Here is a 13235-nt window from a genome sequence, read left to right as displayed (position 1 = left end):
CTCCACTCTGCACTGCCCCCCCTCATTCACTATGGTAAGATTTTTTGTTCTGATGATGTCTTATAAAATACTATTTTAGTTCTTTATACTTAGTTGTTTAAAACCTGATTTTTTAAAAATCATTTTATTGAGGGCTTGTACAATTCTTATCACAATTCATACATACATCCATTGTGGCAAGCACATATGTACATTTGTTGCCATCATCATTCTCAAAACATTTGCCTTCTACTTGAGCCCTTAATATCGACCACTCATTTCCCTCCCTCCCTCCCCACTTCCCCTCCCTCATGAACCCTTCATAATTCATAAATTATTATTATTTTGTCATATGTTACATTATCCGATGTCTCCTCCTGCCCTCTTCTCTGCTGTCCATCCCCCAGGGAGGAGGCTATAGGTAGATTCTTGTAATTGGTTCCCCCTTTCCACCCCACATTCCCTCTACCCTCCAGGCATTGCCACTCTCACCATTGGTCCTGAAGGAGACATCTGTCCTTGATTCCCTGTGTTTCCAGTTGCTATCTGTACCAATGTACATCCTCTGGACTAGCCAGATTTGTAAGGTAGAATTAGCATCATGAGAGTGGGGGAGAGGAAGCATTAAGAATTGAGTAAAATTATATGTTTCATTGTTGCTACTCTGCACCCTGACTGGCTCACCTCCTCCCCACAACTCTTCAGTAATGGGGTGTCCAGTTGCCTACCGATGGATGGGCTTTGAGTCTCCACTCTGCACTCACCCACATTTACAATGATATGATTTTTTGTTCTTTGATATTTGATACCTGATGCCTTCGACAGCTTGTGGTCACATAGGCTGGTGTGCTTCCATGTGGGCTTTGTTGCTTCTGAACTAGATGGCCACTTGTTTATCTTCAAGCCTTTAAGACCCCAGATGCTATATCTTTTGATAGCCAGGCACCATCAGCTTTCTTCACCACATTTGCTTATGCACATGTTTTGTCTTCAGTGATCGTATCAGGAAGGTGGGCACCCACTGATATGATTTTCAGTTCTTTGATGTCTGATAACTGGTTCTTACTACACCTCGTGGTCAGACAGGCTGGTATGCTTCTTCAATGATCGCTGAAGACAAACATGTGCACAAGCAAATGTGGTGAAGAAAGCTGATGGTACCCAGCTATCAAAATATATAGCTTCTGGGGTCTTAAAGGCTTGAAGATAAACAAGCGGCCATCTAGCTGAGAAGCATCAAAGCCCACATAGAGAAATCTGATTTTTTAACAACTGTAAAAAAATGTATTTAGGAAATGTGAGTAAATAGGAACTCTCATACATTGTTGACATCAATTTAAATGGATATTTTATGGAGGTCAATTTGGGGCAGCCAGTTGAAAATTAATACGCCCTTTGTCTCAACCACTTCAGTCAAGGGAGCATATTGTATAACCATTTTCATGCACTAAGAAGAATCTAAAAGATATCATCAGCAATTTCTGAGAGTGAAATATTAGAAACCGTATAAAATACCATGGAAAGCAAATTTATGGTACATCTAAACACAGGAATGTGTCATTTTTGTTCCCTTTTTTGTCCTTTGAAATAGGATGTTTTGTGTTTGGACACAAAAGAACATCATATTAAAACCTTTGGGGAGTAGGCTTATTGTTTTTCTCTTTGCTTCTGTTAACACTGCTACTGCTATATGTAGGGATATATATCTGTAATGAATGGACTACACACTAGAAATAAAAGATGATTTAAATATGTCAATATGTAATGATATATAAATTTTAAGTGACACAATATGATTCAGAGATGAGTTTATTATATACTTTGATCTATACAAACAAAATTCTACACATACATTTTTTCTTGGATACACATGGATTGTCTGGAGGAGTGTTTAGGAAAACATAAAAGTGGTTATCTATAGGGACAGAATCAGGGATTTAGGAAAATATGAGAAAGAAATTTCCTTCTTATTCTGCACTGTTTTTTAACCTAAAACTTGTGCATGCATTACCTATTCAAATAATTGATTACATATTTATAAATTATATTAAAATTAAACACATGTCTCTTATTAGAATGAATCCTCAGTCCAAAATATTATTTTATCCCCAATGCAGAAAGATTCACAGTCCTGAATATGATCCAGTGTTACTTTTCTTTCTCTGTGTTTCAGAAGTTGAGTAATATTAGATTTTGAGAAAGTACACATTGTGTTTCATTCAATCCTTAGACAATCAGAGTGCTGGGACTTCTTACAAGTTCCCATATTCCACATATCTTCATACCTTTTCTCTTCTTTGTTCCTAGAAGTTCATGGTCATTAGAGAAGCCTATCTAGGCTAATATTGTTATGCTTTAATACCATGTACTTAAAAATTATGAATAGTAGTAGATAGAAAAAGGTAAAACTACATTTTCTAGCAAAAATTTGCGTTAGATTGATAAGGTAAATATATTCATATATAAGGCATGTACCTTGTTGCATATGATGCATGTTATCTTAGAAAATTTCCTCATTAGATTTAAAGCAAATTCCTTTACTAGTTGTATAGGTTAGAAAATCATTCAACAGTACTAATGTAATACCTCTCAAAAGTAAAAAAAAATTAAGTTATTTTTTGGAGAGTTACAATAAATGACATAGACATTAGATACACTTCCTAGAAAACTACAGAGCACATAGAGACATGTTGGTGCTGCTGTTGTTGCTGTTAGATACCATCAAGTCACTTCCAACTCAGAGCAACCCTAACAAGAAAGATTCACTGCCCTGTCCTGCACTATGTTCTCAATTGCTACGTTTGAGCCCATTGTAGCAACTATTTATGGAGAATAGTCCTCTTTTTTCACTAATATATTTTGCCAAGCATGATGTCCCTTTCCAGGGGCTGGATTTGATTTGTAAAATTAAGTGCACATATGTCCAAGTATATCATGTATAAACATTTTAGCTTACTGTAAGCCAATCATTGTAAGGCATTACAAGTAAGATCACAAAATATTTAATTAGAATTAGAGAATCATGATAACACGAGATTAGTTAGCTGGCTAGAGTCCAAATCCTTAGACTCAAGGCTTCTACTTTTAATTAATAGTCTTGGGAAGAAGGCATTTAGCAAAAGGACCCAACAGCACAAAGCACTGCAAAGTCCTGCACCATCCTCACAATGGTCCCTATGCTTGGGCCCACTCTTCCAGCCAATGTGGCAAACCATCTCATTGAGGCCCTTCTTCTTACCAAGCATGATGTCCTTCTCCAGGCAACATGTGTAAAGCATGTAAGATGAAATCTCACCATATTTTCCTCTTAGTTGCACACAGGCTGCGCTTCCTCCAACACAGAGCGGTTTGTCCTTTTGGCAGTCCATGGTACTTCTGATATGCTTTTCCAGCTCCACAATTCAAGTGAATCGATTCTCTGAGGTCTTCCTTATTTAATGTCTAATCTCACATGCCATATGAGGCAACTGAAACTCCCCTGGAAAAGTAGCATCCTTGCTTTTCGACATTTTAAAGATGTCTTGAGCAGTAGATTTGCTTAATTCAATGCAGTCTTTGATCTCTTAACTGCTGCTTCCATGATCATTGATGTTGGATCCAAGCAAGACAAAATCCTTGACAACGAATCTTTGCTCCATTTACCCCAATATGACTTTGGTCCAGTTATAAGGATTTTGAAGTATTTACATTGAGTTATAATCCACCCGAAAGGCCGCAATCCTTGCTCTTCATCAGCAAGTGCCCCAAGTTGTCCACACTTCAGCAAGCAAGACTGTGTCATCAGCATATTGAAGGTTGTTATTTTAAGCCTTCCTCAACTCCTGGGGTCATATTCTTCTTCATACGATGCAGCTCCTCTGATGATTCGCTCATCATACAGACTGAATCAGTATGTTGAGTGGATACAACCCTGACACACACCTTTCCTGATTTTAAACCAAGTAGTATTTCCTTGTTTTGTTCACACAACTGCTTCTTGATTCATGTCAATACACAGAAGCTCATTCAAGTTTCGTGGAATTCCCATTCTTCTTAAGGCTATCCATAGTTTGTTATGAACCACACAATCGAATGTCTTTGCATAGTCAATAAAACACAAGTAAACATCTTTCTGTTTCTTCTTGCCGTCAGCCAAGGTCCACCAGACATCCACAATGATATCCCTTGTTCTATGCCCCCTTCTGAATTTGGCCTGCACTTTTTATATATGTGTGTGATATATGTATCTTCCAGTCATTTGGCCAAATGACTATTTTCCAAATTTCCTGACAGAGAAAAGTAAGTGTTCCCAGCGCTTTATCAGCCTATTGAAACATTTCAATTACTATTCCATCAGTTCTTGAAGCCGTGTTTTAGGCTGAGCAGTACCATTTTTTCTTGCTTATATGCTATTTCCTGAAATGGTTGATTGTTGACCAGATCTTTTTGGTATAGTGACTGTGTATTCTTCCCATCCTCTTTTGATGCATTATTCAACACTTTTCCTATAGAACGTTTTAGTATTGAAATGCAAGGCTTTACTTTTATCTTGAGTTCCTTCAGTTTCACAGATGCTGCACATATTCTCCCCTTTCTGTTTTCCAACTGTAAGACTTTGCAAATTTTTTAAAATTTTACTTTGGATTCTTGAGCTGACCTTGGAGATTTTCTATTCTGCTCATTGACTTCACCATTAATTCAATTTGCCTTACTTAGTCTATAATTAAAGGCAAGTTTCAGCCTCTTTTAGGACATCCACTTCCATCCTCCCTTTCCTGCCATTCTATGACCTTTTCCTTTATTCACAAATGAGGTTCTTGGTGTCCTCAGCAGCTCATCGGGTTTTCTGTTATTAGTGCTCATTAAAGCAAACATGTTATTGGGTGTTCAGATGGGATAGACTCAAAGATGTGTGTTGGCTTTCGTGGACTTCTTTTAATTTTCTTTAGCTTCAGTCTGAACTTACATATGAAGCCCCAGCCTCATTTTAGTTTCTAATATTGTTTTGTTCCCACAAATGTATCCAATTTGATTTCTATGTATTCCCTCTAGAAAAGTTCATACGTACAGTCTCTGTTGTATTGTTGTAAAAAACATATTTGCTATGAACAAATTGTTGGCCTTGCAAAATTATATCATGTGATCTCCAGCCTCGTTTCTATCATCAAGAGCACATCTTCTAACTACTGTTCCTCCTTCTTTGTTCCCAAACTTTTATCTTCCAATTCCTAATCGTTATCAATATATTATCAGTGTATTGTGACTCCTTGTTTGATCAACTTCAGACTGAAGTACTTGGTAGAATTCTTCAATTTCATTATTAACAGGTTTATGGTTGGTGCATACATTTGAGTGTTTGTATGGCTGGAGCTCCTGGTATGCAGATAGACATTATCTATCACAGACTGAATTGTACTTCAAGGTAAACCTTGAAATGTCCTTACTGACAATTAATACATCACCATTTTTCTTGATTGTGCCATTCCCAGCTAGTGGTTACATAATATTCTGATTCAGAATGGCCAATACCATTCCATTTCAACTCACTAATGCCTAGCATATCCATCTTAATGAGTTCCATGTGATTTTGATGACTTATGATGAAGTATAAATGTATACTTCTTACATTCCAAGCCCTATTATTAGTAGATTTTTTAAGCTGTCTCTTCTTATTTTGAGCTTTGCTTTATGAGCAAATGATGAAGATAGAATGTGCATGAGGATTGTCATGGTAGATAAACTTTGCTAAAGCTTTTTGGTTGTTTTTAAACTACAGCGTTGGCTAACTTTACCACCACACCCTCGTATAAGCAGATGTTGTCATCTGGCTCTTCAGAAAGTCTCCAGGCCCAATCCTTGAGCATAATAAAAGAAAGAAGAAAGAAAGGAAGGAAGGGAGAGAGAGAAAGAAAAGGGGAAAATTTCCAGAACTTATTTTAATAACTTTTGTCCTTATTAGATTACGTCCACCTCTTTAGTAATCATTGATTAGATTATGTTTTGTCTTTATGGTCATATAGGTAAAGCCATGTTTCATATCCTGTCACAAATCTTCAAAGAATCAATTCAGGAATTTGATTCAACTTGCTTAAAATGTCCATTGAAAGCTTGCTTGTTATCTGCAACTTGTCCGGCAGACTTTTGGCACACCTCCAGCTGAACGTTTGCTCAGCTTCGCTATTGCAGTCAGAACCAAGTTAGTTGAAACACTGTGCTGACCATCATGTTGGCTATTGTTTCTTCTGTTAATCATCAGGATTTTTTTTTCAATTAGGGCACAAACAAGATTAATTTTTCCCTTGGAAGTTGATATGCATAATCTACCCCTGTGGTTTCATCTTCAATGTCATCTTACTCCTTAAAAGGAGCTATTCTTTTGTAACCTCCTGATTTCTTTGGACATAGTCCTCATAAATTTTCTAAAAAGGACAATGATTTCTGTTCTTTCACTCAAACTTCACCATAAATACAATGTTTGCTCTGGCTTCAAATTCAGCAGAACCTAGATTGTTCTTATAGGATGTCTTATCCTTCTTTTCATCTGAAACTGGATCTTGTTCAGATATGCTATAACAAGTTAGAAGGGATTGTTTTATCTTTGGGTGGGTGTTTCTGGCCAATTTTTTTAAATTCATGCATAGTTTATTTCATAATATTCATTTCCATTAACTTTTCGAATACTTAGTATGCTATATTTTCTTTGTCACAGCTTTCAAGTAAACAAGTATCTTGAAGTGGCTGTTTACTACATACTTTATATACATTTATGCTCCTAATTTTAAATTCAGAAATCTTCTATTTCTAGTCCCATATTATGTAGGTTGAAAGCTTTACTAAGGGAATAAAATACCTCATGAAAATCTGATTTTGTGGTTTGAGAGCATCACAGAAATATATAGAACATCAATTCTATTAAGAAAAATCTTTTCATAAGTACTTTCAAATTTATTTATATATTCTTCTATTATAAAGCTAATGTATTTATCTTCCTCTAATAAGTAAATAAAACAAGGCAACATTCGCATCAATAGTCTGGATGTGTCGACTGAGTAATTTACAGTTCTTGTAACTTTAGGACCTCATTCATTCTGAAAATTACATCCCTCAACTATTTCACAAACATCTCCAAGTTTGCCTTACACATATTTTTGAAGTCAGTCATTAGAGATAATGTGTGCTGTTCCTTTGGCTCTTCCAAAACCTGTCATTTGTTCATTAATAGGTCATCTGAGGAGCAGACCTCTCCATCTCCTTGGCCTTGATCTCAAGCATGCACAATGGCTGCTTTGGTCTGATTGTTAAGTCATGTTAAAGCCACTGATGTCCAATGTATGAAGTAGGGTGAAGCTGAAAACGCAACATTGTTTTAGGTGAGAAAGTTTAAAATAAAATCACAAACGTTCCCCACCTTTCCTGACACTTCAACCAAACTTCTACTTACTACAATTTATTGGCTTAATTAAATGTAAAAGCTAGAACACAGAAAATATTTTTCATCTAATTAGACTTCATCACCTGTGGATGAATGTGAACTTTGTCAAGTACAAATTGTGTTTTTATAGTAGCAAGAGTAAGGGAGATATAGCACTTTAAAGTATTTCCTCACATGGAGAATAAATCATTGATTACCACATACTCCTCAAAACAGAAAATGAACTCTAGAATTTTCTTCACTGACAATCTATTCTTATTCTCACAACAATTTAGCATCATTAAGAGGAGCTTATTACACCTTTGTGTAATAAGTTGTGTCCCCCACCGCTTTTCATTTTTTTGTTAATCTGGGGCTCTGAAATAACAGCGTGCAAAGAAAAAAAAATAGTTATGTTAATACATTTCCTTCCTATCTAGTTAAAAAACTCTATGGATAGAGTAGCAGTCATTTAATCATGTCCTTCTACTGAATAGAAACATACTTAATACATTTTCATTGGGAAGACAATGTTTATATTGAAATCACCTGTTTTCTTTTCTTTTTTGCATTATAAAGTAACGTGTGTGTGTGTGTGTGTGTTAAAACCCCAAACAGATGTACTATAACAAGAAGAGTAGGAAAAATAAAATAGAGCATGCCTTTATGAACATTTAAATGGGGTGGCACATGGCTTTCATTATTTAGAAAACCATGTAATGGCTTATGGAAAAAGAAAACATATGCTGTCTTAGTTATCACAATATTAACTTTGTATGCAATGATCTTAGCTATGTATTTACTTTCAGTTACAGGTAGAAAAACAGATTAGTAGAACTTTGTATTAATTTTATTCTAATCTGCATTGAAAACAATTTTAATCTTTAAATATATTAACAGTCTAGCATTTTTCACAACAGAGAGAAATTTATCAGGATCTAAATCTAAAATTACAATAAGGCATATAGAAGAGTCAACTGCTACTCGTGAAATGCTTTTGCTTGAATATCAGTCATAAAGACAGAGAACGGATGTGTTGATCTAAACAGAATGTGATGCTATGTGATAGTAAAATAATTTCAAGTGAATAAGCTGAAGAGCTATTACAAACTTATTAAATTAGGAAAAATATATACCATTTCCCAAATTGTTTTTAGGCTTTTAGAATTAATCTTTAATCTCTCTTTACATGTGTGTAACGTATAATGTGATATGTGTATAGACACATATCAAAGCTCTAGAAATTTTAGTACCATTTGATTTGTTACTACTACTGATGAAATCCACTCCTACAAAGAAGGTGAAAGAATAGAGAAGGCACGTTTATATGCTACAAGGATCAGAAGACTGCTAGATAGTTAGATACAAATCTACTATAGTAATATATTTTTAAATTGCAATTAAATAAATGAATATTTTAGAGTGAAAAAGCAGTCACATGTTGTGACTGTTCTCTAGAGAAACAAAACCAGGACAATTATGATGATAGATAGATAGATGATAGATAGATAGATAGATAGATAGATAGATAGATAGATAGATAGATAGATGATAGATAGATGCAGCACAAAGGAATATAACAGCTAATTGGTCCATACATCAGTACAGAGGGCTCAGTTCAACTGAATTCCGTGAAGCAATTAATACACTGGAACTCCTTGAAATCACAAGGGCTGCTGAGTCCAAGGTCGAGGAAGCAGACAGCTGAGTCTTCCCTCAGGCAATGCAGAAAGTCTGACCAAAAGCATCAAACCATAGGGCGGGTCACCAACAGTCAGCAGCTCAGAAGCTTAGTGAAGCAGACCTGGATGGGATAGTGAACTCACGCAATGCAAGATGACAGGATCTACTAGACTCAAGCTCAAGCAATGTATGTACCTGCAAAGCAAGTCTCCAAGGAAGCTCAAACTCTACGGACAGGATCCACGGGTTGGCTGTCCCACAGGTAGTGTAGCTCACAAGTTTAGGCAGAGAACTAGCTAAAGCAGCCTCATGCTGGTCTGATCACCAGAGAGTAAGAGAGAGAGGGGTGGGCTTTGCTGAGCCATTTATCTCTGCACTCCAATCAAACTGCGACCTTATTAATCCCACATGTTCCTGTTGGCCAGGTTGGCACAATAAACCTACCTATCACACATGTTTAAATACAAAATGCAAAATATAAACACTGTGCAGCCATTTTAAATACTAACTATAAATAACATGCAGTGATATAGTGAAAGGGCATAATATAATTTCAAGTTGATTTTTACATAATTATAACTGAACAGTCATTACATTACTATGTACATGAGCTAAAAATGAAGATGGACAGATAGAAGTTCCTTGGCTTTATCTGAGAATAGTAGGTAATAGACTTTTTCAATTTTATGTCTTTCTTTAGTGCTGCATTGGGTGTACTACAATGTTTTAAAAATAAAAATGAATACTCTGGTTTATCTTCAAATAGTATAAATCTTTTGCCTTTTACTAACGAAAAAAATTAAAAATGAGATGATAAAATTTAGAAAAGAGCAACTTAAAAAGATTACAACAATATGTTTTAATTACTCTCTTCTTAGGACTATGAGAATTTATCTCTTAATCAAAATACCTATCACCCACTGTAATTACTTAGGAAATTGTATAACCACAAAATGCATGTTTGCAAAGTTTGCATGTTATATTTATGCATCATCTACTGAGATAAAATTCAGATGAACTGGCCCTACCAAGTGCTATAAAATTTTGGAGAAATGGTAATCTTCTCTTACAGCTAATGGGAATTTGAAATAATATAGTTTGTTTATAAAATAAGTTTGGCAGTTTCTTAAAAATACCTTCAGATATGCTTATTCAATTCTATTACTTATGAAGAATGGCATAGGTCCAAACAATGATTTGTATATGATTACTCACACTATTTTTAATAATTGTATCAAACAAGAAAAAAATCATATAAATGCTTATCAATGGGTACATGCTACTGCTGCGACCTTACTTGTGAAAATGAAGAGGAGTTGAAACATTTATTTATGGAAATCAAGGTCTACCATTTTCAACATACATTAAACCTCACATAAAGAAAAAACATCCTCATAATTGGACCCATAAGCAACAGCATGGTGAAGAAGAAGACATGTAAATTCAAGATCTTCATTTACATAGAATCGACTATCAATACCCCAAGAGTTAACATTCAATGGTGAAGAAATCAGAGGATAGGTGACTTTCAGAAAGAATAATAATTATGGTCCTAAAGGCTTTCATTAAAAAGTGAGGAGCCATCTATATGAGGTATAAGCTAAGTCCACATAGAAGGAACACACCAGCCTGCATGATCCAAGGATTTTAAATAATAAAATCCAAAATCAGAGCAGAGAATTGTATTTTAACTTGATTTCTGAGCATCAAGTTTACAGAAGGCTATGGATGACAGTGAAAGCCCCAAATACAAATGTTGGGTCTCTTGAAGACAAAGCCTCTATTTAACTTCTTCAGACCATTGGTGTAAATACTCTTACCCTCTGACAGAGTGCAATGGAAACTGGATCACTGTAGATATAATTAGGTTAACATTTAAGATATTATCATTTGTTTTCCCTTTGACCCATGTTCAATATATCTTAATATTTATTATCATCTGATTTCTTTGGGGTTGACATTTTTCCTGTGTTTAATTTTGTTGTTGTTGGGTTTTTTTTATGATTTCATTTACATGATTTCCAGGCTAGGTAAATTTATAGCACCAGTGACTAGAGTAATATTACCTTTGACTTGATAGAGGGAACATTTGGATGGCAATATGGAGCTAATAATGATGGGTACAAAGATGAATAAAATGTTCTAAAGCATGATTGTGGTGATGATTTCACAATGCTTTTTAATATATTTAAACCATTGAATTTTATGGTACACAAATTATATGCCAATAAAACTTTTTTTTTTAAAGAACCAGTGTACAAGAAATCAAGTGATATATTGTACTGGGCAGATCTGCTGCAAAAAGATCCCTTTGCAATGTTGAAAACAAACATATCATTCTGAGGACTAAGACATACCTAACCTAAACCGTGGTAATTTCAACTGCTTGTTATGCACATGAAATTTGGGCAATGCATAAGGAAGAGTATTTGAATTATATTATAGTGTTGGTAAAGAATACTGAAAGTACCATGGGCTGCTGGAAGGACAAATAAATCTGTCTTAGAGGAAGTACAACCAGAATGTTCCTTAGAAGCTACGATTCTATCAAGAGAGCTGAGTACTGGAGAAGATATCATGTTCCGTACAGAGTTGGTGAAAAAGAGGACAATGTGCAGTGAGATAAATTGACAGCATCTGTAACAAGGGAATCGACCACAGCAATGTTTGTGAGAATGGTGCCAGATGTGGCAGCTTCCTTTCTTTGTACATAGGATTCTTGTGACTCGGAATCAACTGTAACTGCAACTAACAACAACAATATGGATTGAAATGGTATAAGCATAAAATCAAATATCTACCAGCAATAAATAGAAACAAACTGTCTAATTCAAGGTCTTGGAACACAAATTATAAAATACAAATCACATATCCTTAAAAGTTTGTTGGAAAAATTCTTTTATAATTAATTCTATTTTTCCATGAATATTCCATGGAAAATGCTTTCTTCACATATAAAGAAATAAAGCTTGATCAGCTGAACTTTTTGACACTGGTCTCTGATGCCTAGTGAGTACTTACTTGCCACAGGCTCAAGAGAATTGTAATGTATGCATATCCATCACAGGTCACAGGTGAAAGGTCCCTTTCTGTCCCTTCTGGAAATATGAAGAACTGAGGTTGGCCAAGTGTAATAGGGTACCCCTGTATGAATGGTAGAAAAAAAAAGTTACCCTTTGTCACACACAGGGAGGGAGAGAGACTTCCCTGATAATGTAGAAAAGGCAGGGGCAGACTGTCAGACACAATACCCAGCCTCTTTCTCAGAGAATATTCTTGCCACATGGCCTCTGCTTAAGCAGCCTGGATGGGAATCATAGACAGGGTCGGATCCTCTTACTATACTTATTCAATCTGTATGCCGGGCCAATCATCAAAGAAGTTGGGTTATATGAAGAAAAATGTGGCATCTGGATTGGAAAAGGCTTATTAATAACCTTTGACATGCAAATGACACAAATGTACTTGCTATGTGAGTATGATTTGAAACACTTGCTAATGAATATCAAGAATTTCAGCCTTTGGTATGGATTACAATTCAATGTAAAGAAGATCAAAATCCTCACAACTGGACCTTTAGGTAAATATTATGACAATTTTGATAGAATTATTCAATTTCTTTCTCGCCAGCTTTTGTGATTGGTTAATATATTTGAATGCTCTTGATATTGGTTGAATTTCCTTGAAGTTAGATACATATATCACTATCACAAACAGTATTGTATTTCAAAATTGATTTTGAAATGACCTGTTTGACAATTAATGCAATGCCATTCCTCTTGATTTTTTTCAAAGATTTCATCTTGCTTGGATGCACAGTCAATGTTCATGGAAACAGCAGTCCAGAGGTCAAAAGACTGGGTGCATCAGGTAAGTCTGCTGCATGGGGCCTCTTTAGAGTACTAGAGAGCAAGGATATTTCTTTGAGGACTAAGGTGCATCAACCTCAAGTCCTGGTATTTTCAAATAACTCATAGGTATGTGAAACGTAGACATTGAATAAAGAAGACCAAAGAAAAATTGATGCATTTGCTTTGTGGTGTTGATGAAGAACATTGAAAATATCATGGACTTATAAAAGAATAAACAAATCTCTCTTGGAAGAAATATATCGAGTTCCCCTTATTTAGAGGCAAGGATGGTGAGACTTCATTCTACATAGTTTGAACACGTCAGTAGAGAC

This window comes from Echinops telfairi, unplaced genomic scaffold, assembly GCF_000313985.2.
Source record: "Echinops telfairi isolate 266 unplaced genomic scaffold, ASM31398v2 ScPeMD7_9;HRSCAF=40, whole genome shotgun sequence".
NCBI lineage: Eukaryota > Metazoa > Chordata > Mammalia > Afrosoricida > Tenrecidae > Echinops > Echinops telfairi.
Note: the sequence above shows the minus strand (reverse complement) of the source record.